Below are 19,883 nucleotides of genomic sequence, written 5' to 3'. Positions count from 1 at the left end.
GCTGTAAGCTTTTTATGGTTTCTGCTCTTGCCTGACAGCAGAGGGCGCTGTTTGACAGTTTTTGCTGGAGTCTAGTTTGGCCTGCGTCGCCTTCAAATAGGATCTTTTCAGTTGACCTGGCAGCTTACGGCCATACTACCCTGAAAACGCCCGATCTTGTCCGATCTCGGAAGCTAAGCAGGGGCGGGCCTGGTTAGTACTTGGATGGGAGACCGCCTGGGAATACCAGGTGCTGTAAGCTTTTTATGGTTTCTGCTCTTGTCTGACAGCAGAGGGCGCTGTTTGACACTTTTTGCTGGAGTCTAGTTTGGCCTGCTTCGCCTTCAAATAGGATCTTTTCAGTTGCCCTGGCAGCTTACGGCCATACTACCCTGAAAACGCCCAATCTCGTCCGACCTTGGAAGCTAAGCAGGGGCGGGCCTGGTTAATACTTGGATGGGAGACCGCCTGGGAATACCAGGTGCTGTACGCTTTTTAAGGTTTCTGCTCTTGCCTGACAGCAGAGGGCGCTGTTTGACGCTATTTGCTGGAGTCTAGTTTGGCCTGCGTCGCCTTCAAATAGGATCTTTTCAGTTGACCTGTAAGCTTACGGACATACTACCTTCAAAACGCCCGATCTCGTCCAATCTCGGAAGCTAAGCAGGGGCGGGCCTGGTTAGTACTTGGTTGGGAGACCGCCTGGGAATACCAGGTGCTGTAAGCTTTTTATGGTTTCTGCTCTTGCCTGACAGCAGAGGGCGCTGTTTGACACTTTTTGCTGGAGTCTAGTTTGGCCTGCGTCGCCTTCAAATAAGATCTTTTCAGTCGTCCTGGTAGCTTGCGGCCATACTACCCTGAAAATGCCCGATCTCGTCCGATCTTGGAAGCTAAGCAGGGGCGGGCCTGGTTAGTACTTGGATGGGAGACCGCCTGGGAATACCAGGTGCTGTAAGCTTTTTATGGTTTCTGCTCTTGTCTGACAGCAGAGGGCGCTGTTTGACACTTTTTGCTGGAGTCTAGTTTGGCCTGCATCGCCTTCAAATAGGATCTTTTCAGTTGCCCTGGCAGCTTACGGCCATACTACCCTGAAAACGCCCAATCTCGTCCGACCTTGGAAGCTAAGCAGGGGCGGGCCTGGTTAATACTTGGATGGGAGACCGCCTGGGAATACCAGGTGCTGTAAGCTTTTTATGGTTTCTGCTCTTGCCTGACAGCAGCGGGCGCTGTTTGTCGCTATTTGCTGGAGTCTAGTTTGGCCTGCATCGCCTTCAAATAGGATCTTTTCAGTTGACCTGTCAGCTTACGGCCATACTACCTTCAAAACGCCCGATCTCGTCCAATCTTGGAAGCTAAGCAGGGGCGGGCCTGGTTAGTACTTGGATGGGAGACCGCCTGGGAAAACCAGGTGCTGTAAGCTTTTTATGGTTTCTGCTCTTGCCTGACAGCAGAGGGCGCTGTTTGACACTTTTTGCTGAAATCTAGTTTGGCCTGCATCGCCTTCAAATAGGATCTTATCAGTTGACCTGGCAGCTTACGGCCATACTACCCTGAAAACGCCCGATCTCGTCCGATCTCGGAAGCTAAGCAGGGGCGGGCCTGGTTAGTACTTGGATGGGAGACCGCCTGGAAATACCAGGTGCTGTAAGCCTTTATGGTTTCTGCTCTTGCCTGACAGCAGAGGGCGCTGTTTGACACTATTTGCTGGAGTCTAGTTTGGCTTGTGTCGCCTTCAAATAGGATCTTTTCAGTTGCCCTGGCGGCTTACGGTCATACTACCCTGAAAACGCCCGATCTCGTCCGACCTCGGAAGCTAAGCAGGGGCGGGCCTGGTTAGTACTTGGATGGGAGACCGCCTGGGAATACCAGGTGCTGTAAGCTTTTTATGGTTTCTGCTCTTGCCTGACAGCAGAGGGCGCTGTTTGACACTTTTTGCTGGAGTCTAGTTTGGCCTGCGTCGCCTTCAAATAGGATCTTTTCAGTTGCCCTGGCAGCTTACAGCCATACTACCCTGAAAATGCCCGATCTCGTCCGATCTCGGAAGCTAAGCAGGGGCGGGCCTGGTTAGTACTTGGATGGGAGACCGCCTGGGAATACCAGGTGCTGTTGGCTTTTTATGGTTTCTGCTCTTGCCTGACAGCAGAGGGCGCTGTTTCACACTTTTTGCTGGAGTCTAGTTTGGCCTGCGTCGCCTTCAAATAGGATCTTTTCAGTTGACCTGGCAGCTTACGGCCATACTACCCTGAAAGTGCCCGATCTCGGAAGCTAAGCAGGGGCGGGCCTTGGTTAGTACTTGGATGGGAGACCGCCTGGGAATACCAGGTGCTGTCAGCTTTTTATGGTTTCTGCTTTTGCCTGACAGCAGAGGGCGCTGTTTGACACTTTTTGCTGGAGTCTAGTTTGGCCTGCGTCACCTTCAAATAGGATCTTTTCAGTTGACCTGGCAGCTTACGGCCATACTACCCTGAAAACGCCCGATCTCGTCCGATCTCGGAAGCTAAGCAGGGGCGGGCCTGGTTAGTACTTGGATGGGAGACCGCCTGGGAAAACCAGGTGCTGTAAGCTTTTTATGGTTTCTGCTCTTGCCTGACAGCAAAGGGCGCTGTTTGACACTTTTTGCCAGAGTCTCGCTTGGCCTGCGTCACCTTCAAATAGGATCTTTTCAGTTGACCTGGCAGCTTACGGCCATGCTACCCTGAAAACGCCCAATTTCGACTGATCTCGGAAGCTAAGCAGGGGCGGGCCTGGTTAGTACTTGGATGGGAGACCGCCTGGGAATACCAGGTGCTTTAAGCTTTTTATGGTTTCTGCTCTTGCCTGACAGCAGAGGGCACTGTTGGACACTTTTTGCTGGAGTCTAGTTTGGCCTGCGTCGCCTTCAAATAGGATCTTTTCAGTTGATCTGGCAGCTTACGGCCATACTACCCTGAAAACGCCCGATCTCGTCCGATCTCGGAAGCTAAGCAGGGGTGGGCCTGGTTAGTACTTGGATGGGAGACCGCCTGGCAATACCAGGTGCTGTACGCCTTTTATGGTTTCTGCTCTTGCCTGACAGCAGAGGGCGCTGTTTGACACTTTTTGCTGGAGTCTAGTTTGGCCTGCGTCGCCTTCAAATAGGATCTTTTCAGTTGCCCTGGCAGCTTACGGCCATACTACCCTGAAAACGCCCGATCTCGTCCGATCTCGGAAGATAAGCAGGGGCGGGCCTGGTTAGTACTTGGATGGGAGACCGCCTGGGAATACCAGGTGCTGTAAGCTTTTTATGGTTTCTGCTCTTGCCTGACAGCAGAGGGCGCTGTTTGACACTTTTTGCTGGAGTCTAGTTTGGCCTGCGTCGCCTTCAAATAGGATCTTTTCAGTTGATCTGGCAGCTTTCGGCCATACTACCCTGAAAACGCCCAATCTCGGAAGCTAAGCAGGGGCGGGCCTGGTTAGTACTTGGATGGGAGACCGCCTGTGAATACCAGGTGCTGTAAGCTTTTTATGGTTTCTGCTCTATCCTGACAGCAGAGGGCGCTGTTTGACATGTTTTGCTGGAGTCTAGTTTGGCCTGCGTCACCTTCAAATAGGATCTTTTCAGTTGACCTGGCAGCTTACGGCCATACTACACTGAAAACGCCCGATCTCGTCCGATCTCGGAAGCTAAGCAGGGGCGGGCCTGGTTAGTACTTGGATGGGAGACCGCCTGGGAATACCAGGTGCTGTAAGCTTTTTATGGTTTCTGCTCTTGCCTGACAGCAGAGGGCGCTGTTTGACACTTTTTGCTGGAGTCTAGTTTGGCCTGCGTCGCCTTCAAATAGGACCTTTTCAGTTGCCCTGACAGCTTACGGCCATACTACCCTGAAAACGCCCGATCTCGTCCGATCTCGGAAGCTAAGCAGGGGCGGGCCTGGTTAATACTTGGATGGGAGACCGCCTGGGAATACCAGGTGCTTTAAGCTTTTTATGGTTTCTGCTCTTGCCTGAGGGCAGAGGGCGCTGTTTGACACTTTTTGCTGGAGTCTAGTTTGGCCTGCGTCGCCTTCAAATAGGATCTTTTCAGTTGATCTGGCAGCTTACGGCCATACTACCCTGAAAACGCCCGATCTCGGAAGCTAAGCAGGGGAGGGCCTGGTTAGTACTTGGATGGGAGACCGCCTGTGAATACCAGGTGCTGTAAGCTTTTTATGGTTTCTGCTCTATCCTGACAGCAGAGGGCGCTGTTTGACACTTTTTGCTGGAGTCTAGTTTGGCCTGCGTCGCCTTCAAATAAGATTTTTTCAGTTGTCCTTAAAGCTTACGGCCATACTACCCTCAAAACGCCTGATCTCGTTCGATCTCGGAAGCTAAGCAGGGGCGGGCCTGGTTAGTACTTGGATGGGAGACCGCCTGGGAATACCAGGTGCTGTAAGCTTTTTATGGTTTCTGCTCTTGCCTGACAGCAGAGGGGGCTGTTTGACACTTTTTGCTGGAGTCTAGTTTGGCCTGCGTCGCCTTCAAATAGGATCTTTTTAGCTGCCTGGCAGCTTACGGCCATACTACCCTGAAAACGCCCGATCTCGGAAGCTAAGCAAGGGTGGGCCTGGTTAGTACTTGGATGGGAGACCGCCTGGGAATACCAGGTGCTGTAAGCTTTTTATGGTTTCTGCTCTTGCCTGACAGCAGAGGGCGCTGTTTGACACTTTTTGCTGGAGTCTAGTTTGGCCTGCGTCGCCTTCAAATAGGACCTTTTCAGTTGCCCTGACAGCTTACGGCCATACTACCCTGAAAACGCCCGATCTCGTCCGATCTCGGAAGCTAAGCAGGGGCGGGCCTGGTTAGTACTTGGATGGGAGACCGCCTGGGAATACCAGGTGCTGTAAGCTTTTTATGGTTTCTGCTCTTGCCTGACAGCAGAGGGCGCTGTTTGACACTTTTTGCTGGAGTCTAGTTTGGCCTGCGTCTTCTTCAAATAGGATCTTTTCAGTTGCACTGGCAGCTTACGGCCATACTACCCTGAAAACGCCCGATCTCGTCCGATCTCGGAAGCTAAGCAGGGGTGGGTCTGGTTAGTACTTGGATGGGAGACAGCCTGGGAATACCAGGTGCTGTAAGCCTTTTATGGTTTCTGCTCTTGCCTGACAGCAGAGGGTGCTGTTTGGCACTTTTTGCTGGAGTCTAGTTTGGCCTGCGTCGCCTTCAAATAAGATTTTTTCAGTTGTCCTTAAAGCTTACGGCCATACTACCCTCAAAACGCCTGATCTCGTTCGATCTCGGAAGCTAAGCAGGGGCGGGCCTGGTTAGTACTTGGATGGGAGACCGCCTGTGAATACCAGGTGCTGTAAGCTTTTTATGGTTTCTGCTCTATCCTGACAGCAGAGGGCGCTGTTTGACACTTTTTGCTGGAGTCTAGTTTGGCCTGCGTCGCCTTCAAATAAGATTTTTTCAGTTGTCCTTAAAGCTTACGGCCATACTACCCTCAAAACGCCTGATCTCGTTCGATCTCGGAAGCTAAGCAGGGGCGGGCCTGGTTAGTACTTGGATGGGAGACCGCCTGGGAATACCAGGTGCTGTAAGCTTTTTATGGTTTCTGCTCTTGCCTGACAGCAGAGGGGGCTGTTTGACACTTTTTGCTGGAGTCTAGTTTGCCTGCGTCGCCTTCAAATAGGATCTTTTTAGCTGCCCTGGCAGCTTACGGCCATACTACCCTGAAAACGCCCGATCTCGGAAGCTAAGCAGGGGTGGGCCTGGTTAGTACTTGGATGGGAGACCGCCTGGGAATACCAGGTGCTGTAAGCTTTTTATGGTTTCTGCTTTTGCCTGACAGCAGAGGGCGCTGTTTGACAAGTTTTGCTGGAGTCTAGTTTGGCCTGCGTCACCTTCAAATAGGATCTTTTCAGTTGACCTGGCAGCTTACGGCCATACTACCCTGAAAACGCCCGATCTCGTCCGATCTCGGAAGCTAAGCAGGGGCGGGCCTGGTTAGTACTTGGATGGGAGACCGCCTGGGAAAACCAGGTGCTGTAAGCTTTTTATGGTTTCTGCTCTTGCCTGACAGCAAAGGGCGCTGTTTGACACTTTTTGCTGGAGTCTAGTTTGGCCTGCGTCGCCTTCAAATAAGATCTTTTCAGTCGTCCTGGTAGCTTGCGGCCATACTACCCTGAAAATGCCCGATCTCGTCCGATCTTGGAAGCTAAGCAGGGGCGGGCCTGGTTAGTACTTGGATGGGAGACCGCCTGGGAATACCAGGTGCTGTAAGCTTTTTATGGTTTCTGCTCTTGTCTGACAGCAGAGGGCGCTGTTTGACACTTTTTGCTGGAGTCTAGTTTGGCCTGCATCGCCTTCAAATAGGATCTTTTCAGTTGCCCTGGCAGCTTACGGCCATACTACCCTGAAAACGCCCAATCTCGTCCGACCTTGGAAGCTAAGCAGGGGCGGGCCTGGTTAATACTTGGATGGGAGACCGCCTGGGAATACCAGGTGCTGTAAGCTTTTTATGGTTTCTGCTCTTGCCTGACAGCAGCGGGCGCTGTTTGTCGCTATTTGCTGGAGTCTAGTTTGGCCTGCATCGCCTTCAAATAGGATCTTTTCAGTTGACCTGTCAGCTTACGGCCATACTACCTTCAAAACGCCCGATCTCGTCCAATCTTGGAAGCTAAGCAGGGGCGGGCCTGGTTAGTACTTGGATGGGAGACCGCCTGGGAAAACCAGGTGCTGTAAGCTTTTTATGGTTTCTGCTCTTGCCTGACAGCAGAGGGCGCTGTTTGACACTTTTTGCTGAAATCTAGTTTGGCCTGCATCGCCTTCAAATAGGATCTTATCAGTTGACCTGGCAGCTTACGGCCATACTACCCTGAAAACGCCCGATCTCGTCCGATCTCGGAAGCTAAGCAGGGGCGGGCCTGGTTAGTACTTGGATGGGAGACCGCCTGGAAATACCAGGTGCTGTAAGCCTTTATGGTTTCTGCTCTTGCCTGACAGCAGAGGGCGCTGTTTGACACTATTTGCTGGAGTCTAGTTTGGCTTGTGTCGCCTTCAAATAGGATCTTTTCAGTTGCCCTGGCGGCTTACGGTCATACTACCCTGAAAACGCCCGATCTCGTCCGACCTCGGAAGCTAAGCAGGGGCGGGCCTGGTTAGTACTTGGATGGGAGACCGCCTGGGAATACCAGGTGCTGTAAGCTTTTTATGGTTTCTGCTCTTGCCTGACAGCAGAGGGCGCTGTTTGACACTTTTTGCTGGAGTCTAGTTTGGCCTGCGTCGCCTTCAAATAGGATCTTTTCAGTTGCCCTGGCAGCTTACAGCCATACTACCCTGAAAATGCCCGATCTCGTCCGATCTCGGAAGCTAAGCAGGGGCGGGCCTGGTTAGTACTTGGATGGGAGACCGCCTGGGAATACCAGGTGCTGTTGGCTTTTTATGGTTTCTGCTCTTGCCTGACAGCAGAGGGCGCTGTTTCACACTTTTTGCTGGAGTCTAGTTTGGCCTGCGTCGCCTTCAAATAGGATCTTTTCAGTTGACCTGGCAGCTTACGGCCATACTACCCTGAAAGTGCCCGATCTCGGAAGCTAAGCAGGGGCGGGCCTTGGTTAGTACTTGGATGGGAGACCGCCTGGGAATACCAGGTGCTGTCAGCTTTTTATGGTTTCTGCTTTTGCCTGACAGCAGAGGGCGCTGTTTGACACTTTTTGCTGGAGTCTAGTTTGGCCTGCGTCACCTTCAAATAGGATCTTTTCAGTTGACCTGGCAGCTTACGGCCATACTACCCTGAAAACGCCCGATCTCGTCCGATCTCGGAAGCTAAGCAGGGGCGGGCCTGGTTAGTACTTGGATGGGAGACCGCCTGGGAAAACCAGGTGCTGTAAGCTTTTTATGGTTTCTGCTCTTGCCTGACAGCAAAGGGCGCTGTTTGACACTTTTTGCCAGAGTCTCGCTTGGCCTGCGTCACCTTCAAATAGGATCTTTTCAGTTGACCTGGCAGCTTACGGCCATGCTACCCTGAAAACGCCCAATTTCGACTGATCTCGGAAGCTAAGCAGGGGCGGGCCTGGTTAGTACTTGGATGGGAGACCGCCTGGGAATACCAGGTGCTTTAAGCTTTTTATGGTTTCTGCTCTTGCCTGACAGCAGAGGGCACTGTTGGACACTTTTTGCTGGAGTCTAGTTTGGCCTGCGTCGCCTTCAAATAGGATCTTTTCAGTTGATCTGGCAGCTTACGGCCATACTACCCTGAAAACGCCCGATCTCGTCCGATCTCGGAAGCTAAGCAGGGGTGGGCCTGGTTAGTACTTGGATGGGAGACCGCCTGGCAATACCAGGTGCTGTACGCCTTTTATGGTTTCTGCTCTTGCCTGACAGCAGAGGGCGCTGTTTGACACTTTTTGCTGGAGTCTAGTTTGGCCTGCGTCGCCTTCAAATAGGATCTTTTCAGTTGCCCTGGCAGCTTACGGCCATACTACCCTGAAAACGCCCGATCTCGTCCGATCTCGGAAGATAAGCAGGGGCGGGCCTGGTTAGTACTTGGATGGGAGACCGCCTGGGAATACCAGGTGCTGTAAGCTTTTTATGGTTTCTGCTCTTGCCTGACAGCAGAGGGCGCTGTTTGACACTTTTTGCTGGAGTCTAGTTTGGCCTGCGTCGCCTTCAAATAGGATCTTTTCAGTTGATCTGGCAGCTTTCGGCCATACTACCCTGAAAACGCCCAATCTCGGAAGCTAAGCAGGGGCGGGCCTGGTTAGTACTTGGATGGGAGACCGCCTGTGAATACCAGGTGCTGTAAGCTTTTTATGGTTTCTGCTCTATCCTGACAGCAGAGGGCGCTGTTTGACATGTTTTGCTGGAGTCTAGTTTGGCCTGCGTCACCTTCAAATAGGATCTTTTCAGTTGACCTGGCAGCTTACGGCCATACTACACTGAAAACGCCCGATCTCGTCCGATCTCGGAAGCTAAGCAGGGGCGGGCCTGGTTAGTACTTGGATGGGAGACCGCCTGGGAATACCAGGTGCTGTAAGCTTTTTATGGTTTCTGCTCTTGCCTGACAGCAGAGGGCGCTGTTTGACACTTTTTGCTGGAGTCTAGTTTGGCCTGCGTCGCCTTCAAATAGGACCTTTTCAGTTGCCCTGACAGCTTACGGCCATACTACCCTGAAAACGCCCGATCTCGTCCGATCTCGGAAGCTAAGCAGGGGCGGGCCTGGTTAATACTTGGATGGGAGACCGCCTGGGAATACCAGGTGCTTTAAGCTTTTTATGGTTTCTGCTCTTGCCTGAGGGCAGAGGGCGCTGTTTGACACTTTTTGCTGGAGTCTAGTTTGGCCTGCGTCGCCTTCAAATAGGATCTTTTCAGTTGATCTGGCAGCTTACGGCCATACTACCCTGAAAACGCCCGATCTCGGAAGCTAAGCAGGGGAGGGCCTGGTTAGTACTTGGATGGGAGACCGCCTGTGAATACCAGGTGCTGTAAGCTTTTTATGGTTTCTGCTCTATCCTGACAGCAGAGGGCGCTGTTTGACACTTTTTGCTGGAGTCTAGTTTGGCCTGCGTCGCCTTCAAATAAGATTTTTTCAGTTGTCCTTAAAGCTTACGGCCATACTACCCTCAAAACGCCTGATCTCGTTCGATCTCGGAAGCTAAGCAGGGGCGGGCCTGGTTAGTACTTGGATGGGAGACCGCCTGGGAATACCAGGTGCTGTAAGCTTTTTATGGTTTCTGCTCTTGCCTGACAGCAGAGGGGGCTGTTTGACACTTTTTGCTGGAGTCTAGTTTGGCCTGCGTCGCCTTCAAATAGGATCTTTTTAGCTGCCTGGCAGCTTACGGCCATACTACCCTGAAAACGCCCGATCTCGGAAGCTAAGCAAGGGTGGGCCTGGTTAGTACTTGGATGGGAGACCGCCTGGGAATACCAGGTGCTGTAAGCTTTTTATGGTTTCTGCTCTTGCCTGACAGCAGAGGGCGCTGTTTGACACTTTTTGCTGGAGTCTAGTTTGGCCTGCGTCGCCTTCAAATAGGACCTTTTCAGTTGCCCTGACAGCTTACGGCCATACTACCCTGAAAACGCCCGATCTCGTCCGATCTCGGAAGCTAAGCAGGGGCGGGCCTGGTTAGTACTTGGATGGGAGACCGCCTGGGAATACCAGGTGCTGTAAGCTTTTTATGGTTTCTGCTCTTGCCTGACAGCAGAGGGCGCTGTTTGACACTTTTTGCTGGAGTCTAGTTTGGCCTGCGTCTTCTTCAAATAGGATCTTTTCAGTTGCACTGGCAGCTTACGGCCATACTACCCTGAAAACGCCCGATCTCGTCCGATCTCGGAAGCTAAGCAGGGGTGGGTCTGGTTAGTACTTGGATGGGAGACAGCCTGGGAATACCAGGTGCTGTAAGCCTTTTATGGTTTCTGCTCTTGCCTGACAGCAGAGGGTGCTGTTTGGCACTTTTTGCTGGAGTCTAGTTTGGCCTGCGTCGCCTTCAAATAAGATTTTTTCAGTTGTCCTTAAAGCTTACGGCCATACTACCCTCAAAACGCCTGATCTCGTTCGATCTCGGAAGCTAAGCAGGGGCGGGCCTGGTTAGTACTTGGATGGGAGACCGCCTGTGAATACCAGGTGCTGTAAGCTTTTTATGGTTTCTGCTCTATCCTGACAGCAGAGGGCGCTGTTTGACACTTTTTGCTGGAGTCTAGTTTGGCCTGCGTCGCCTTCAAATAAGATTTTTTCAGTTGTCCTTAAAGCTTACGGCCATACTACCCTCAAAACGCCTGATCTCGTTCGATCTCGGAAGCTAAGCAGGGGCGGGCCTGGTTAGTACTTGGATGGGAGACCGCCTGGGAATACCAGGTGCTGTAAGCTTTTTATGGTTTCTGCTCTTGCCTGACAGCAGAGGGGGCTGTTTGACACTTTTTGCTGGAGTCTAGTTTGCCTGCGTCGCCTTCAAATAGGATCTTTTTAGCTGCCCTGGCAGCTTACGGCCATACTACCCTGAAAACGCCCGATCTCGGAAGCTAAGCAGGGGTGGGCCTGGTTAGTACTTGGATGGGAGACCGCCTGGGAATACCAGGTGCTGTAAGCTTTTTATGGTTTCTGCTTTTGCCTGACAGCAGAGGGCGCTGTTTGACAAGTTTTGCTGGAGTCTAGTTTGGCCTGCGTCACCTTCAAATAGGATCTTTTCAGTTGACCTGGCAGCTTACGGCCATACTACCCTGAAAACGCCCGATCTCGTCCGATCTCGGAAGCTAAGCAGGGGCGGGCCTGGTTAGTACTTGGATGGGAGACCGCCTGGGAAAACCAGGTGCTGTAAGCTTTTTATGGTTTCTGCTCTTGCCTGACAGCAAAGGGCGTTGTTTGACACTTTTTGCCAGAGTCTAGCTTGGCCTGCGTCACCTTCAAATAGGATCTTTTCAGTTGACCTGGCAGCTTACGGCCATGCTACCCTGAAAACGCCCAATTTCGTCTGATCTCGGAAGCTAAGCAGGGGCGGGCCTGGTTAGTACTTGGATGGGAGACCGCCTGGGAATACCAGGTGCTTTAAGCTTTTTATGGTTTCTGCTCTTGCCTGACAGCAGAGGGCGCTGTTGGACACTTTTTGCTGGAGTCTAGTTTGGCCTGCGTCGCCTTCAAATAGGATCTTTTCAGTTGATCTGGCAGCTTACGGCCATACTACCCTGAAAACGCCCGATCTCGTCCGATCTCGGAAGCTAAGCAGGGGTGGGCCTGGTTAGTACTTGGATGGGAGACCGCCTGGCAATACCAGGTGCTGTATGCCTTTTATGGTTTCTGCTCTTGCCTGACAGCAGAGGGCGCTGTTTGACACTTTTTGCTGGAGTCTAGTTTGGCCTGCGTCGCCTTCAAATAGGATCTTTTCAGTTGCCCTGGCAGCTTACGGCCATACTACCCTGAAAACGCCCGATCTCGTCCGATCTCGGAAGATAAGCAGGGGCGGGCCTGGTTAGTACTTGGATGGGAGACCGCCTGGGAATACCAGGTGCTGTAAGCTTTTTATGGTTTCTGCTCTTGCCTGACAGCAGAGGGCGCTGTTTGACACTTTTTGCTGGAGTCTAGTTTGGCCTGCGTCGCCTTCAAATAGGATCTTTTCAGTTGATCTGGCAGCTTTCGGCCATACTACCCTGAAAACGCCCAATCTCGGAAGCTAAGCAGGGGCGGGCCTGGTTAGTACTTGGATGGGAGACCGCCTGTGAATACCAGGTGCTGTAAGCTTTTTATGGTTTCTGCTCTATCCTGACAGCAGAGGGCGCTGTTTGACATGTTTTGCTGGAGTCTAGTTTGGCCTGCGTCACCTTCAAATAGGATCTTTTCAGTTGACCTGGCAGCTTACGGCCATACTACACTGAAAACGCCCGATCTCGTCCGATCTCGGAAGCTAAGCAGGGGCGGGCCTGGTTAGTACTTGGATGGGAGACCGCCTGGGAATACCAGGTGCTGTAAGCTTTTTATGGTTTCTGCTCTTGCCTGACAGCAGAGGGCGCTGTTTGACACTTTTTGCTGGAGTCTAGTTTGGCCTGCGTCGCCTTCAAATAGGACCTTTTCAGTTGCCCTGACAGCTTACGGCCATACTACCCTGAAAACGCCCGATCTCGTCTGATCTCGGAAGCTAAGCAGGGGCGGGCCTGGTTAATACTTGGATGGGAGACCGCCTGGGAATACCAGGTGCTTTAAGCTTTTTATGGTTTCTGCTCTTGCCTGAGGGCAGAGGGCGCTGTTTGACACTTTTTGCTGGAGTCTAGTTTGGCCTGCGTCGCCTTCAAATAGGATCTTTTCAGTTGATCTGGCAGCTTACGGCCATACTACCCTGAAAACGCCCGATCTCGGAAGCTAAGCAGGGGCGGGCCTGGTTAGTACTTGGATGGGAGACCGCCTGTGAATACCAGGTGCTGTAAGCTTTTTATGGTTTCTGCTCTATCCTGACAGCAGAGGGCGCTGTTTGACACTTTTTGCTGGAGTCTAGTTTGGCCTGCGTCGCCTTCAAATAAGATTTTTTCAGTTGTCCTTAAAGCTTACGGCCATACTACCCTCAAAACGCCTGATCTCGTTCGATCTCGGAAGCTAAGCAGGGGCGGGCCTGGTTAGTACTTGGATGGGAGACCGCCTGGGAATACCAGGTGCTGTAAGCTTTTTATGGTTTCTGCTCTTGCCTGACAGCAGAGGGGGCTGTTTGACACTTTTTGCTGGAGTCTAGTTTGGCCTGCGTCGCCTTCAAATAGGATCTTTTTAGCTGCCCTGGCAGCTTACGGCCATACTACCCTGAAAACGCCCGATTTCGTCTGATCTCGGAAGCTAAGCAGGGGCGGGCCTGGTTAGTACTTGGATGGGAGACCGCCTGGGAATACCAGGTGCTTTAAGCTTTTTATGGTTTCTGCTCTTGCCTGACAGCAGAGGGCGCTGTTGGACACTTTTTGCTGGAGTCTAGTTTGGCCTGCGTCGCCTTCAAATAGGATCTTTTCAGTTGATCTGGCAGCTTACGGCCATACTACCCTGAAAACGCCCAATCTCGGAAGCTAAGCAGGGGCGGGCCTGGTTAGTAGTTGCATGGGAGACCGCCTGTGAATACCAGGTGCTGTAAGCTTTTTATGGTTTCTGCTCTATCCTGACAGCAGAGGGCGCTGTTTGACATGTTTTGCTGAAGTCTAGTTTGGCCTGCGTCACCTTCAAATAGGAACTTTTCAGTTGACCTGGCAGCTTACGGCCATACTACACTGAAAACGCCCGATCTCGTCCGATCTCGGAAGCTAAGCAGGGGCGGGCCTGGTTAGTACTTGGATGGGAGACCGCCTGGGAATACCAGGTGCTGTAAGCTTTTTATGGTTTCTGCTCTTGCCTGACAGCAGAGGGCGCTGTTTGACACTTTTTGCTGGAGTCTAGTTTGGCCTGCGTCGCCTTCAAATAGGACCTTTTCAGTTGCCCTGACAGCTTACGGCCATACTACCCTGAAAACGCCCGATCTCGTCCGATCTCGGAAGCTAAGCAGGGGCGGGCCTGGTTAATACTTGGATGGGAGACCGCCTGGGAATACCAGGTGCTTTAAGCTTTTTATGGTTTCTGCTCTTGCCTGAGGGCAGAGGGCGCTGTTTGACACTTTTTGCTGGAGTCTAGTTTGGCCTGCGTCGCCTTCAAATACGATCTTTTCAGTTGCCCTGGCAGCTTACGGCCATACTACCCTGAAAACGCCCGATCTCGTCCGTTCTCGGAAGCTAAGCAGGGGCGGGCCTGATTACTACTTGGATGGGAGACCGCCTGGGAATACCAGGTTCTGTAAGCTTTTTATGGTTTCTGCTTTGCCTGACAGCAGAGGGCGCTGTTTGACACTTTTTGCTGGAGTCTCGTTTGGCCTGCGTCTTCTTCAAATAGGATCTTTTCAGTTGCCCTGGCAGCTTACGGCCATACTACCCTGAAAACGCCCGATCTCGTCCGATCTCAGAAGCTAAGCAGGGGTGGGTCTGGTTAGTACTTGGATGGGAGACAGCCTGGGAATACCAGGTGCTGTAAGCCTTTTATGGTTTCTGCTCTTGCCTGACAGCAGAGGGTGCTGTTTGACACTTTTTGCTGGAGTCTAGTTTGGCCTGCGTCGCCTTCAAATAGGATCTTTTCAGTTGCCCTGGCAGCTTACGGCCACACTACCCTGAAAACGCCTGATCTCGGAAGCTAAGCAGGGGCGGGCCTGGTTTGTACTTGGATGGGAGACCGCCTGGGAATACCAGGTGCTGTAAGCTTTTAATGGTTTCTGCTGTTGCCTGACAGCAGAGGGCGCTGTTTGACACTTTTTGCTGGAGTCTAGTTTGGCCTGCGTCGCCTTCAAATAAGATTTTTTCAGTTGTCCTTAAAGCTTACGGCCATACTACCCTGAAAACGCCCGATCTCGTCCGATCTCGTCTGATCTCGGAAGCTAAGCAGGGGTGGGCCTGGTTAGTACTTGGATGGGAGACCGCCTGGGAATACCAGGTGCTGTAAGCTTTTTATGGTTTCTGCTCTTGCCTGACAGCAGAGGGCGCTGTTTGACACTTTTTGCTGGAGTCTAGTTTGGCCTGCGTCACCTTCAAATAGGATCTTTTCAGTTGACCTGGCAGCTTACGGCCATACTACCCTGAAAACGCCCGATCTCGGAAGCTAAGCAGGGGCTGGCCTGGTTAGTACTTGGATGGGAGACCGCCTGGGAATACCAGGTGCTGTAAGCTTTTTATGGTTTCTGCTCTTGCCTGACAGCAAAGGGCGCTGTTTGACACTTTTTGCCAGAGTCTAGTTTGGCCTGCGTCACCTTCAAATAGGATCTTTTCAGTTGACCTGGCAGCTTATGGCCATACTACCCTGAAAACGCCCGATCTCCTCCGATCTCGGAAGCTAAGCAGGGTCGGGCCTGGTTAGTACTTGGATGGGAGACCGCCTGGGAATACCAGGTGCTGTAAGCTTTTTATGGTTTCTGCTCTTGCCTGCCAGCAGAGGGCGCTGTTTGACACTTTTTGCTGGAGTCTAGTTTGGCCTGCGTCGCCTTCAAATAGGATCTTTTCAGTTGATCTGGCAGCTTACGGCCATACTACCCTGAAAACGCCCGATCTCGGAAGCTAAGCAGGGGCGGGCCTGGTTAGTACTTGGATGGGAGACCGCCTGTGAATACCAGGTGCTGTAAGCTTTTTATGGTTTCTGCTCTATCGTGACAGCAGAGGGCGCTGTTTGACATGTTTTGCTGGAGTCTAGTTTGACCTGCGTCACCTTCAAATAGGATCTTTTCAGTTGACCTGGCAGCTTACGGCCATACTACACTGAAAACGCCCGATCTCGTCCGATCTCGGAAACTAAGCAGGGGCGGGCCTGGTTAGTACTTGGATGGGAGACCGCCTGGGAATACCAGGTGCTGTAAGCTTTTTATGGTTTCTGCTCTTGCCTGACAGCAGAGGGCGCTGTTTGACACTTTTTGCTGGAGTCTAGTTGGCCTGCGTCGCCTTCAAATAGGATCTTTTCAGCTGCCCTGGCAGCTTACGGCCATACTACCCTGAAAACGTCCGATCTCGGAAGCTAAGCAGGGGCGGGCCTGGTTAGTATTTGGATGGGAGACCGCCTGGCAATACCAGGTGCTGTAAGCTTTTTTTGGTTTCTGCTCTTGCCTGACAGCAGAGGGCGCTGTTTGACACTTTTTGCTGGAGTCTAGTTTGGCCTGCGTCGCCTTCAAATAAGATTTTTTCAGTTGTCCTTAAAGCTTACGGCCATACTACCCTCAAAACGCCTGATCTCGTTCGATCTCAGAAGCTAAGCAGGGGCGGGCCTGGTTAGTACTTGGATGGGAGACCGCCTGGGAATACCAGGTGCTGTAAGCTTTTTATGGTTTCTGCTCTTGCCTGACAGCAGAGGGGGCTGTTTGACACTTTTTGCTGGAGTCTAGTTTGGCCTGCGTCGCCTTCAAATAGGATCTTTTCAGCTGCCCTGGCAGCTTACGGCCATACTACCCTGAAAACGCCCGATCTCGGAAGCTAAGCAGGGGTGGGCCTGGTTAGTACTTGGATGGGAGACCGCCTGGGAATACCAGGTGCTGTAAGCTTTTTATGGTTTCTGCTTTTGCCTGACAGCAGAGGGCGCTGTTTGACAAGTTTTGCTGGAGTCTAGTTTGGCCTGCGTCACCTTCAAATAGGATCTTTTCAGTTGACCTGGCAGCTTACGGCCATACTACCCTGAAAACGCCCGATCTCGTCCGATCTCGGAAGCTAAGCAGGGGTGGGCCTGGTTAGTACTTGGATGGGAGACCGCCTGGCAATACCAGGTGCTGTACGCCTTTTATGGTTTCTGCTCTTGCCTGACAGCAGAGGGCGCTGTTTGACACTTTTTGCTGGAGTCTAGTTTGGCCTGCGTCGCCTTCAAATAGGATCTTTTCAGTTGCCCTGGCAGCTTACGGCCATACTACCCTGAAAACGCCCAATCTCGTCCGATCTCGGAAGATAAGCAGGGGCGGGCCTGGTTAGTACTTGGATGGGAGACCGCCTGGGAATACCAGGTGCTGTAAGCTTTTTATGGTTTCTGCTCTTGCCTGACAGCAGAGGGCGCTGTTTGACACTTTTTGCTGGAGTCGAGTTTGGCCTGCGCCTCTTTTGTTTTGCTAATGTGGTCTGTTTTCTTATCCCCGCAAATGTCCAAATGCACAATGTTTTTGCCTTTGTCGAGAGCATTGTAGTACATATGACATTTATGCTACATATGACATCAGAAATGATGGATATTTCTTACACAGAACATGACGTCTGATTCAAAACATTTACTTGAAATGTTGGAGAGAAAAAAATGGAGTCGCTGAAACACATATGCAAGGCACTGCTGGGATTTGAACCCAGGACCTCCTGTTTACGAGACAGGAACTTTGACCAACTAATCCACAGCGCCGGCGAAGGAGTGTCTTCAGTGTTAGGCGAACCACTGCATGACGGAAACCACACCAGTGGCCAGGCTTTCAACAGGACTGGTGAAATCCTGCCAGTGTAAGCGGACCGAATCCACGATTATTCTCCTCCTTGGTCTTCGCTGTGTCAAGGATGAGGATGTTGTTTGCATGCAACGACACCACAGCGGCCACCTCCTTCCTATAAGCCCCTTCGTGCAGGCCAGTGACGCACCCGATCAGTCATCCGGGAAATATGGATTGTGTGTCCAAACTGGGGACAGATGCCCGTGTACACACCTTCAGGGATCAAGCACATATCCTTGTTCCCATTTGCTTCCACCCAGTTTCCAACTAGGGACCTTTTGCATGTAAGGCAAACGTGCTAACCACTACACTATGAAGGGTGAGCCCTTTAAGGGGACTGGTGAAGCAGTTGCCAAACAATGACACAAGACGATGTGTCCAAAGTGGGGGCGTATTGACAATTGTCCAAATCGACAAATGTTTCTCCCTTGTAGGGAAAGTTGTTCCACAAATTATGGGCTTTTCTTCAACAAAACATGAAATCACAATCACGGCTTGACAGGTTTGGCTTGTAACCTCCTCTAACGTTGTCTGGAGGGGTGGCCCTTTGATGAATGAAGTTAAGGTCCTTTCAGCCTGCCAATAAGCATTTTCAAACTATTGGCAAAGTCGCAAGGTAAACAGGGATTGTGCTCAAACCCAGGCTTGAACCACGGACCTTTAAATCTTAATTCTCGCACTCGCCCGACTGAGCGATTCAGCTGCAAAGGTGGTGTTCCACTTTTTCAGTAGAGGCTAAAAGAGGGGCCAGGGTGAAGCTGTGTTTCTGCCACATGTGTTGCTGCGTACCTGGCCCAGGGTGTTCTCATCTTGGGTTGGTATGTCCCCATGCTGGTAATGTGGGGTCTACTCTTCTCCGCCTGAACAGGGACTTGAACCCTGGACAATCAGATTAAAAGCCTGATGCTCTACCGACTGAGCTATCCAGGCCCTTGATGAAAGAGGACAACTCACAAGGCAAAATCTTCTGGCATACTGTACTTGACCTTGCAGAGATGAAGAAACCCCTGTCCCGAAATTGCCACCTCCAAGATCGACGGAGGTCTTAAACTGCCCACATGGACAAGCCTAATATCTTCTGGACAAAAAGAGTTAATGGTCAGACAAGACAAAGGTTGAGCCAATCACCTGAACAATAAACTTTTGATCTGAGTGTCCGGGATTCAAGTCCCTGTTCAGGTGACCAGGTGGCCACGAGCCCTCCAACTAATGCACCTGCAGTTTAAGGCTATGTTCTGGATTATCAGTGTTTCACCAAGAGTAAAATTGGGTCGAGCGAGAAGTCCTTTCAGGCAAGAAAACAACAAAAAGCAACACACACCAGCCGTGACTCAGACAAAACACAGAATACAAACAACAACACGATTACGGCTATAAGCTATCCGTTTTTAGGTGAGAACCATGAACTCCTACTCAGAGGTGCGGATTGCTCATTCTCGCTGCTTCAAATTTGCCTGCGAGCAAACCTTGAACTTTAGACTCAGATCAATGGAAATGTTTGCCGACGCCCCTTTCTCTGTCTTGTTGCCGTTTCTCATTGAGGTTTCCTGACTGAGAGCAGATCGGCCTCACGGCTGGTTGGTTGTCTCCCGTGCACGGGCAGACCTTTCCAGCAAGCATTGGTAGTGCTGGGCTGGTCGTTTCTTGCTCGGTCTGGCTGCACTCGCAAGCCAAGGAGCTCGGCGCGGTGCTGTGCCTGCCTCTTGTTTTAAACACGGGAAAGGGGAGAGCGCGAACGCAGTCCCCCACTACCACAAATTAAGCAGTCGAGATTCCCGCATTTGGGGAATTCGCAGAGGTCAGCTCAACCCATGTGCAATGGCTGAGCCTCGCCCTGGGTGAACCACCTTCTTGATCATGGTATCTCCCCTGGCAGGTAAGTATGAGTTGCACCGGTCCCGCCCGGACTAGTCTCTCGCACATGTCACATGCTGAGTGGTGGTCTCATCAGGTCGCCCACAACAAGCCCAGCCACTTGACCTGTGTCCAAATTCAGAGACAGGACTCTGGTTATCTCAAGGAGTCAGTCTGTATGGCACTCTTGTGACTTCATTCTGAGCTAAGGCAGCGGCAGCAAGTGGCTTAGGGCAGTTGCTGCAGACGTTCAATGCGGAGACTGAAGTACTGACTCCACGTCCCTAGTCACACCATGTAACATGAGAGGCCAATATGTTGAACCCTGACACGTGTAGATGTGCAAGGTCGTTGTGAGTCAGTGGGTTGTCAGGTTCAAACTCCTGTGACACTTGTAAAAACACTTAAATGCAGAAATACAGAAGAGACAGACAACAATATTCAAAGTTACTCGCAGCGAGGAGAGTGAAACCACATACCCAGTGACATGCCGCTCCACTGAGTATGTGGTTCAAACTCCTCTTTATTTAATCTCTTTCGGGGGTCCCTACTACATGGTCATGCAACTCTAGGGGTGGCAGTTGCACGAGCTGTATTTGTTTCTCTATGTGTATGTGTGTGTATGTGAGAGGAATTACTTTTATTGTT

At 51.6% G+C, this 19,883-nt stretch overlaps 55 non-coding genes and 23 pseudogenes across 55 annotated transcripts in view; 75 read left to right on the top strand and 3 right to left on the bottom strand.

Annotated features, from left to right (window-relative positions):
* LOC131120647 (5S ribosomal RNA) overlaps nucleotides 1–10 on the top strand; it is a 119-nt gene extending 109 nt beyond the window's left edge. Inside the window, exon 1 of the ribosomal RNA XR_009127195.1 lies at nucleotides 1–10. This exon is cut by the window's left edge and continues 109 nt beyond it. This is a non-coding gene — a ribosomal RNA (5S ribosomal RNA).
* A 112-nt stretch (nucleotides 11–122) lies between these two features.
* LOC131120476 (5S ribosomal RNA) lies at nucleotides 123–241 on the top strand. Its single transcript, XR_009127030.1, has one exon. It is a non-coding gene; the product is annotated as a 5S ribosomal RNA (ribosomal RNA).
* Nucleotides 242–353: 112 nt separating this feature from the next.
* Nucleotides 354–472, top strand: LOC131121610 (5S ribosomal RNA). Its single transcript, XR_009128113.1, has one exon. It is a non-coding gene; the product is annotated as a 5S ribosomal RNA (ribosomal RNA).
* A 112-nt stretch (nucleotides 473–584) lies between these two features.
* On the top strand, nucleotides 585–703 carry LOC131122494 (5S ribosomal RNA; annotated as a pseudogene).
* Nucleotides 704–815: 112 nt separating this feature from the next.
* On the top strand, nucleotides 816–934 carry LOC131121045 (5S ribosomal RNA). Its single transcript, XR_009127583.1, has one exon. It is a non-coding gene; the product is annotated as a 5S ribosomal RNA (ribosomal RNA).
* A 112-nt stretch (nucleotides 935–1,046) lies between these two features.
* On the top strand, nucleotides 1,047–1,165 carry LOC131121067 (5S ribosomal RNA). The gene has a single exon (XR_009127604.1). It is a non-coding gene; the product is annotated as a 5S ribosomal RNA (ribosomal RNA).
* A 112-nt stretch (nucleotides 1,166–1,277) lies between these two features.
* Nucleotides 1,278–1,396, top strand: LOC131121945 (5S ribosomal RNA). The gene has a single exon (XR_009128435.1). It is a non-coding gene; the product is annotated as a 5S ribosomal RNA (ribosomal RNA).
* Nucleotides 1,397–1,508: 112 nt separating this feature from the next.
* On the top strand, nucleotides 1,509–1,627 carry LOC131120350 (5S ribosomal RNA). Its single transcript, XR_009126906.1, has one exon. It is a non-coding gene; the product is annotated as a 5S ribosomal RNA (ribosomal RNA).
* A 111-nt stretch (nucleotides 1,628–1,738) lies between these two features.
* LOC131124115 (5S ribosomal RNA) lies at nucleotides 1,739–1,857 on the top strand. Its single transcript, XR_009128792.1, has one exon. It is a non-coding gene; the product is annotated as a 5S ribosomal RNA (ribosomal RNA).
* A 112-nt stretch (nucleotides 1,858–1,969) lies between these two features.
* Nucleotides 1,970–2,088, top strand: LOC131120987 (5S ribosomal RNA). The gene has a single exon (XR_009127528.1). It is a non-coding gene; the product is annotated as a 5S ribosomal RNA (ribosomal RNA).
* A 112-nt stretch (nucleotides 2,089–2,200) lies between these two features.
* LOC131123789 (5S ribosomal RNA) lies at nucleotides 2,201–2,310 on the top strand (annotated as a pseudogene).
* Nucleotides 2,311–2,422: 112 nt separating this feature from the next.
* LOC131122746 (5S ribosomal RNA) lies at nucleotides 2,423–2,541 on the top strand. Its single transcript, XR_009128650.1, has one exon. It is a non-coding gene; the product is annotated as a 5S ribosomal RNA (ribosomal RNA).
* A 112-nt stretch (nucleotides 2,542–2,653) lies between these two features.
* LOC131122984 (5S ribosomal RNA) lies at nucleotides 2,654–2,772 on the top strand (annotated as a pseudogene).
* A 112-nt stretch (nucleotides 2,773–2,884) lies between these two features.
* Nucleotides 2,885–3,003, top strand: LOC131121208 (5S ribosomal RNA). The gene has a single exon (XR_009127741.1). It is a non-coding gene; the product is annotated as a 5S ribosomal RNA (ribosomal RNA).
* Nucleotides 3,004–3,115: 112 nt separating this feature from the next.
* LOC131123150 (5S ribosomal RNA) lies at nucleotides 3,116–3,234 on the top strand. The gene has a single exon (XR_009128693.1). It is a non-coding gene; the product is annotated as a 5S ribosomal RNA (ribosomal RNA).
* Nucleotides 3,235–3,346: 112 nt separating this feature from the next.
* Nucleotides 3,347–3,455, top strand: LOC131123744 (5S ribosomal RNA; annotated as a pseudogene).
* Nucleotides 3,456–3,567: 112 nt separating this feature from the next.
* On the top strand, nucleotides 3,568–3,686 carry LOC131120471 (5S ribosomal RNA). Its single transcript, XR_009127025.1, has one exon. It is a non-coding gene; the product is annotated as a 5S ribosomal RNA (ribosomal RNA).
* A 112-nt stretch (nucleotides 3,687–3,798) lies between these two features.
* Nucleotides 3,799–3,917, top strand: LOC131121393 (5S ribosomal RNA). The gene has a single exon (XR_009127903.1). It is a non-coding gene; the product is annotated as a 5S ribosomal RNA (ribosomal RNA).
* Nucleotides 3,918–4,029: 112 nt separating this feature from the next.
* LOC131122650 (5S ribosomal RNA) lies at nucleotides 4,030–4,138 on the top strand (annotated as a pseudogene).
* A 112-nt stretch (nucleotides 4,139–4,250) lies between these two features.
* Nucleotides 4,251–4,369, top strand: LOC131121084 (5S ribosomal RNA). Its single transcript, XR_009127621.1, has one exon. It is a non-coding gene; the product is annotated as a 5S ribosomal RNA (ribosomal RNA).
* Nucleotides 4,370–4,480: 111 nt separating this feature from the next.
* LOC131122808 (5S ribosomal RNA) lies at nucleotides 4,481–4,589 on the top strand (annotated as a pseudogene).
* Nucleotides 4,590–4,701: 112 nt separating this feature from the next.
* On the top strand, nucleotides 4,702–4,820 carry LOC131121709 (5S ribosomal RNA). The gene has a single exon (XR_009128206.1). It is a non-coding gene; the product is annotated as a 5S ribosomal RNA (ribosomal RNA).
* Nucleotides 4,821–4,932: 112 nt separating this feature from the next.
* On the top strand, nucleotides 4,933–5,051 carry LOC131121215 (5S ribosomal RNA). The gene has a single exon (XR_009127749.1). It is a non-coding gene; the product is annotated as a 5S ribosomal RNA (ribosomal RNA).
* A 112-nt stretch (nucleotides 5,052–5,163) lies between these two features.
* Nucleotides 5,164–5,282, top strand: LOC131121435 (5S ribosomal RNA). The gene has a single exon (XR_009127944.1). It is a non-coding gene; the product is annotated as a 5S ribosomal RNA (ribosomal RNA).
* A 112-nt stretch (nucleotides 5,283–5,394) lies between these two features.
* Nucleotides 5,395–5,513, top strand: LOC131121083 (5S ribosomal RNA). The gene has a single exon (XR_009127620.1). It is a non-coding gene; the product is annotated as a 5S ribosomal RNA (ribosomal RNA).
* A 111-nt stretch (nucleotides 5,514–5,624) lies between these two features.
* LOC131122140 (5S ribosomal RNA) lies at nucleotides 5,625–5,733 on the top strand (annotated as a pseudogene).
* Nucleotides 5,734–5,845: 112 nt separating this feature from the next.
* Nucleotides 5,846–5,964, top strand: LOC131122734 (5S ribosomal RNA). Its single transcript, XR_009128649.1, has one exon. It is a non-coding gene; the product is annotated as a 5S ribosomal RNA (ribosomal RNA).
* Nucleotides 5,965–6,076: 112 nt separating this feature from the next.
* LOC131121044 (5S ribosomal RNA) lies at nucleotides 6,077–6,195 on the top strand. The gene has a single exon (XR_009127582.1). It is a non-coding gene; the product is annotated as a 5S ribosomal RNA (ribosomal RNA).
* A 112-nt stretch (nucleotides 6,196–6,307) lies between these two features.
* Nucleotides 6,308–6,426, top strand: LOC131121066 (5S ribosomal RNA). The gene has a single exon (XR_009127603.1). It is a non-coding gene; the product is annotated as a 5S ribosomal RNA (ribosomal RNA).
* Nucleotides 6,427–6,538: 112 nt separating this feature from the next.
* LOC131121944 (5S ribosomal RNA) lies at nucleotides 6,539–6,657 on the top strand. Its single transcript, XR_009128434.1, has one exon. It is a non-coding gene; the product is annotated as a 5S ribosomal RNA (ribosomal RNA).
* A 112-nt stretch (nucleotides 6,658–6,769) lies between these two features.
* On the top strand, nucleotides 6,770–6,888 carry LOC131120349 (5S ribosomal RNA). Its single transcript, XR_009126905.1, has one exon. It is a non-coding gene; the product is annotated as a 5S ribosomal RNA (ribosomal RNA).
* A 111-nt stretch (nucleotides 6,889–6,999) lies between these two features.
* LOC131124114 (5S ribosomal RNA) lies at nucleotides 7,000–7,118 on the top strand. The gene has a single exon (XR_009128791.1). It is a non-coding gene; the product is annotated as a 5S ribosomal RNA (ribosomal RNA).
* Nucleotides 7,119–7,230: 112 nt separating this feature from the next.
* On the top strand, nucleotides 7,231–7,349 carry LOC131120986 (5S ribosomal RNA). The gene has a single exon (XR_009127527.1). It is a non-coding gene; the product is annotated as a 5S ribosomal RNA (ribosomal RNA).
* A 112-nt stretch (nucleotides 7,350–7,461) lies between these two features.
* LOC131123788 (5S ribosomal RNA) lies at nucleotides 7,462–7,571 on the top strand (annotated as a pseudogene).
* Nucleotides 7,572–7,683: 112 nt separating this feature from the next.
* On the top strand, nucleotides 7,684–7,802 carry LOC131122723 (5S ribosomal RNA). Its single transcript, XR_009128648.1, has one exon. It is a non-coding gene; the product is annotated as a 5S ribosomal RNA (ribosomal RNA).
* A 112-nt stretch (nucleotides 7,803–7,914) lies between these two features.
* On the top strand, nucleotides 7,915–8,033 carry LOC131122983 (5S ribosomal RNA; annotated as a pseudogene).
* A 112-nt stretch (nucleotides 8,034–8,145) lies between these two features.
* On the top strand, nucleotides 8,146–8,264 carry LOC131121206 (5S ribosomal RNA). The gene has a single exon (XR_009127740.1). It is a non-coding gene; the product is annotated as a 5S ribosomal RNA (ribosomal RNA).
* A 112-nt stretch (nucleotides 8,265–8,376) lies between these two features.
* LOC131123138 (5S ribosomal RNA) lies at nucleotides 8,377–8,495 on the top strand. Its single transcript, XR_009128691.1, has one exon. It is a non-coding gene; the product is annotated as a 5S ribosomal RNA (ribosomal RNA).
* Nucleotides 8,496–8,607: 112 nt separating this feature from the next.
* LOC131123743 (5S ribosomal RNA) lies at nucleotides 8,608–8,716 on the top strand (annotated as a pseudogene).
* Nucleotides 8,717–8,828: 112 nt separating this feature from the next.
* LOC131120470 (5S ribosomal RNA) lies at nucleotides 8,829–8,947 on the top strand. The gene has a single exon (XR_009127024.1). It is a non-coding gene; the product is annotated as a 5S ribosomal RNA (ribosomal RNA).
* A 112-nt stretch (nucleotides 8,948–9,059) lies between these two features.
* On the top strand, nucleotides 9,060–9,178 carry LOC131121392 (5S ribosomal RNA). Its single transcript, XR_009127902.1, has one exon. It is a non-coding gene; the product is annotated as a 5S ribosomal RNA (ribosomal RNA).
* Nucleotides 9,179–9,290: 112 nt separating this feature from the next.
* LOC131122648 (5S ribosomal RNA) lies at nucleotides 9,291–9,399 on the top strand (annotated as a pseudogene).
* A 112-nt stretch (nucleotides 9,400–9,511) lies between these two features.
* On the top strand, nucleotides 9,512–9,630 carry LOC131121082 (5S ribosomal RNA). Its single transcript, XR_009127619.1, has one exon. It is a non-coding gene; the product is annotated as a 5S ribosomal RNA (ribosomal RNA).
* Nucleotides 9,631–9,741: 111 nt separating this feature from the next.
* On the top strand, nucleotides 9,742–9,850 carry LOC131122807 (5S ribosomal RNA; annotated as a pseudogene).
* Nucleotides 9,851–9,962: 112 nt separating this feature from the next.
* On the top strand, nucleotides 9,963–10,081 carry LOC131121698 (5S ribosomal RNA). The gene has a single exon (XR_009128196.1). It is a non-coding gene; the product is annotated as a 5S ribosomal RNA (ribosomal RNA).
* A 112-nt stretch (nucleotides 10,082–10,193) lies between these two features.
* LOC131121214 (5S ribosomal RNA) lies at nucleotides 10,194–10,312 on the top strand. Its single transcript, XR_009127748.1, has one exon. It is a non-coding gene; the product is annotated as a 5S ribosomal RNA (ribosomal RNA).
* A 112-nt stretch (nucleotides 10,313–10,424) lies between these two features.
* Nucleotides 10,425–10,543, top strand: LOC131121434 (5S ribosomal RNA). Its single transcript, XR_009127943.1, has one exon. It is a non-coding gene; the product is annotated as a 5S ribosomal RNA (ribosomal RNA).
* Nucleotides 10,544–10,655: 112 nt separating this feature from the next.
* LOC131121080 (5S ribosomal RNA) lies at nucleotides 10,656–10,774 on the top strand. The gene has a single exon (XR_009127617.1). It is a non-coding gene; the product is annotated as a 5S ribosomal RNA (ribosomal RNA).
* A 111-nt stretch (nucleotides 10,775–10,885) lies between these two features.
* On the top strand, nucleotides 10,886–10,994 carry LOC131122139 (5S ribosomal RNA; annotated as a pseudogene).
* A 112-nt stretch (nucleotides 10,995–11,106) lies between these two features.
* LOC131122712 (5S ribosomal RNA) lies at nucleotides 11,107–11,225 on the top strand. The gene has a single exon (XR_009128647.1). It is a non-coding gene; the product is annotated as a 5S ribosomal RNA (ribosomal RNA).
* A 112-nt stretch (nucleotides 11,226–11,337) lies between these two features.
* On the top strand, nucleotides 11,338–11,456 carry LOC131122474 (5S ribosomal RNA; annotated as a pseudogene).
* A 112-nt stretch (nucleotides 11,457–11,568) lies between these two features.
* On the top strand, nucleotides 11,569–11,687 carry LOC131121119 (5S ribosomal RNA). Its single transcript, XR_009127656.1, has one exon. It is a non-coding gene; the product is annotated as a 5S ribosomal RNA (ribosomal RNA).
* Nucleotides 11,688–11,799: 112 nt separating this feature from the next.
* Nucleotides 11,800–11,918, top strand: LOC131123127 (5S ribosomal RNA). Its single transcript, XR_009128690.1, has one exon. It is a non-coding gene; the product is annotated as a 5S ribosomal RNA (ribosomal RNA).
* A 112-nt stretch (nucleotides 11,919–12,030) lies between these two features.
* Nucleotides 12,031–12,139, top strand: LOC131123742 (5S ribosomal RNA; annotated as a pseudogene).
* A 112-nt stretch (nucleotides 12,140–12,251) lies between these two features.
* Nucleotides 12,252–12,370, top strand: LOC131120469 (5S ribosomal RNA). Its single transcript, XR_009127023.1, has one exon. It is a non-coding gene; the product is annotated as a 5S ribosomal RNA (ribosomal RNA).
* Nucleotides 12,371–12,482: 112 nt separating this feature from the next.
* Nucleotides 12,483–12,601, top strand: LOC131121492 (5S ribosomal RNA). Its single transcript, XR_009128000.1, has one exon. It is a non-coding gene; the product is annotated as a 5S ribosomal RNA (ribosomal RNA).
* Nucleotides 12,602–12,713: 112 nt separating this feature from the next.
* LOC131122721 (5S ribosomal RNA) lies at nucleotides 12,714–12,822 on the top strand (annotated as a pseudogene).
* A 112-nt stretch (nucleotides 12,823–12,934) lies between these two features.
* On the top strand, nucleotides 12,935–13,053 carry LOC131121079 (5S ribosomal RNA). Its single transcript, XR_009127616.1, has one exon. It is a non-coding gene; the product is annotated as a 5S ribosomal RNA (ribosomal RNA).
* Nucleotides 13,054–13,165: 112 nt separating this feature from the next.
* On the top strand, nucleotides 13,166–13,284 carry LOC131121303 (5S ribosomal RNA). Its single transcript, XR_009127819.1, has one exon. It is a non-coding gene; the product is annotated as a 5S ribosomal RNA (ribosomal RNA).
* A 112-nt stretch (nucleotides 13,285–13,396) lies between these two features.
* Nucleotides 13,397–13,505, top strand: LOC131123882 (5S ribosomal RNA; annotated as a pseudogene).
* Nucleotides 13,506–13,617: 112 nt separating this feature from the next.
* On the top strand, nucleotides 13,618–13,736 carry LOC131120468 (5S ribosomal RNA). The gene has a single exon (XR_009127022.1). It is a non-coding gene; the product is annotated as a 5S ribosomal RNA (ribosomal RNA).
* A 112-nt stretch (nucleotides 13,737–13,848) lies between these two features.
* On the top strand, nucleotides 13,849–13,967 carry LOC131121390 (5S ribosomal RNA). The gene has a single exon (XR_009127900.1). It is a non-coding gene; the product is annotated as a 5S ribosomal RNA (ribosomal RNA).
* A 112-nt stretch (nucleotides 13,968–14,079) lies between these two features.
* LOC131121850 (5S ribosomal RNA) lies at nucleotides 14,080–14,198 on the top strand. The gene has a single exon (XR_009128343.1). It is a non-coding gene; the product is annotated as a 5S ribosomal RNA (ribosomal RNA).
* Nucleotides 14,199–14,309: 111 nt separating this feature from the next.
* On the top strand, nucleotides 14,310–14,428 carry LOC131121762 (5S ribosomal RNA). Its single transcript, XR_009128258.1, has one exon. It is a non-coding gene; the product is annotated as a 5S ribosomal RNA (ribosomal RNA).
* Nucleotides 14,429–14,540: 112 nt separating this feature from the next.
* On the top strand, nucleotides 14,541–14,649 carry LOC131123448 (5S ribosomal RNA; annotated as a pseudogene).
* Nucleotides 14,650–14,761: 112 nt separating this feature from the next.
* LOC131121261 (5S ribosomal RNA) lies at nucleotides 14,762–14,890 on the top strand (annotated as a pseudogene).
* Nucleotides 14,891–15,002: 112 nt separating this feature from the next.
* Nucleotides 15,003–15,111, top strand: LOC131122699 (5S ribosomal RNA; annotated as a pseudogene).
* Nucleotides 15,112–15,223: 112 nt separating this feature from the next.
* Nucleotides 15,224–15,342, top strand: LOC131123462 (5S ribosomal RNA). Its single transcript, XR_009128722.1, has one exon. It is a non-coding gene; the product is annotated as a 5S ribosomal RNA (ribosomal RNA).
* Nucleotides 15,343–15,454: 112 nt separating this feature from the next.
* LOC131122720 (5S ribosomal RNA) lies at nucleotides 15,455–15,563 on the top strand (annotated as a pseudogene).
* Nucleotides 15,564–15,675: 112 nt separating this feature from the next.
* Nucleotides 15,676–15,794, top strand: LOC131121218 (5S ribosomal RNA). Its single transcript, XR_009127753.1, has one exon. It is a non-coding gene; the product is annotated as a 5S ribosomal RNA (ribosomal RNA).
* Nucleotides 15,795–15,905: 111 nt separating this feature from the next.
* LOC131123622 (5S ribosomal RNA) lies at nucleotides 15,906–16,014 on the top strand (annotated as a pseudogene).
* A 112-nt stretch (nucleotides 16,015–16,126) lies between these two features.
* On the top strand, nucleotides 16,127–16,245 carry LOC131120771 (5S ribosomal RNA). The gene has a single exon (XR_009127317.1). It is a non-coding gene; the product is annotated as a 5S ribosomal RNA (ribosomal RNA).
* Nucleotides 16,246–16,357: 112 nt separating this feature from the next.
* Nucleotides 16,358–16,466, top strand: LOC131122138 (5S ribosomal RNA; annotated as a pseudogene).
* Nucleotides 16,467–16,578: 112 nt separating this feature from the next.
* On the top strand, nucleotides 16,579–16,697 carry LOC131121204 (5S ribosomal RNA). The gene has a single exon (XR_009127738.1). It is a non-coding gene; the product is annotated as a 5S ribosomal RNA (ribosomal RNA).
* Nucleotides 16,698–16,809: 112 nt separating this feature from the next.
* On the top strand, nucleotides 16,810–16,928 carry LOC131120812 (5S ribosomal RNA). Its single transcript, XR_009127358.1, has one exon. It is a non-coding gene; the product is annotated as a 5S ribosomal RNA (ribosomal RNA).
* A 297-nt stretch (nucleotides 16,929–17,225) lies between these two features.
* On the bottom strand, nucleotides 17,226–17,299 carry trnat-cgu (transfer RNA threonine (anticodon CGU)). The gene has a single exon. It is a non-coding gene; the product is annotated as a tRNA-Thr (tRNA).
* Nucleotides 17,300–18,238: 939 nt separating this feature from the next.
* Nucleotides 18,239–18,311, bottom strand: trnak-uuu (transfer RNA lysine (anticodon UUU)). Its single transcript has one exon. It is a non-coding gene; the product is annotated as a tRNA-Lys (tRNA).
* Nucleotides 18,312–19,101: 790 nt separating this feature from the next.
* LOC131124129 (U1 spliceosomal RNA) lies at nucleotides 19,102–19,265 on the bottom strand. Its single transcript, XR_009128806.1, has one exon. It is a non-coding gene; the product is annotated as a U1 spliceosomal RNA (small nuclear RNA).
* Nucleotides 19,266–19,883: the final 618 nt, after the last annotated feature.

Source organism: Doryrhamphus excisus, chromosome 2 (assembly GCF_030265055.1).
Source record: "Doryrhamphus excisus isolate RoL2022-K1 chromosome 2, RoL_Dexc_1.0, whole genome shotgun sequence".
In the NCBI taxonomy this organism is placed as follows: domain Eukaryota; kingdom Metazoa; phylum Chordata; class Actinopteri; order Syngnathiformes; family Syngnathidae; genus Doryrhamphus; species Doryrhamphus excisus.
The sequence above is the reverse complement of the archived record's forward strand: the minus strand, read 5'-3'. Positions and strand labels throughout refer to the sequence as shown.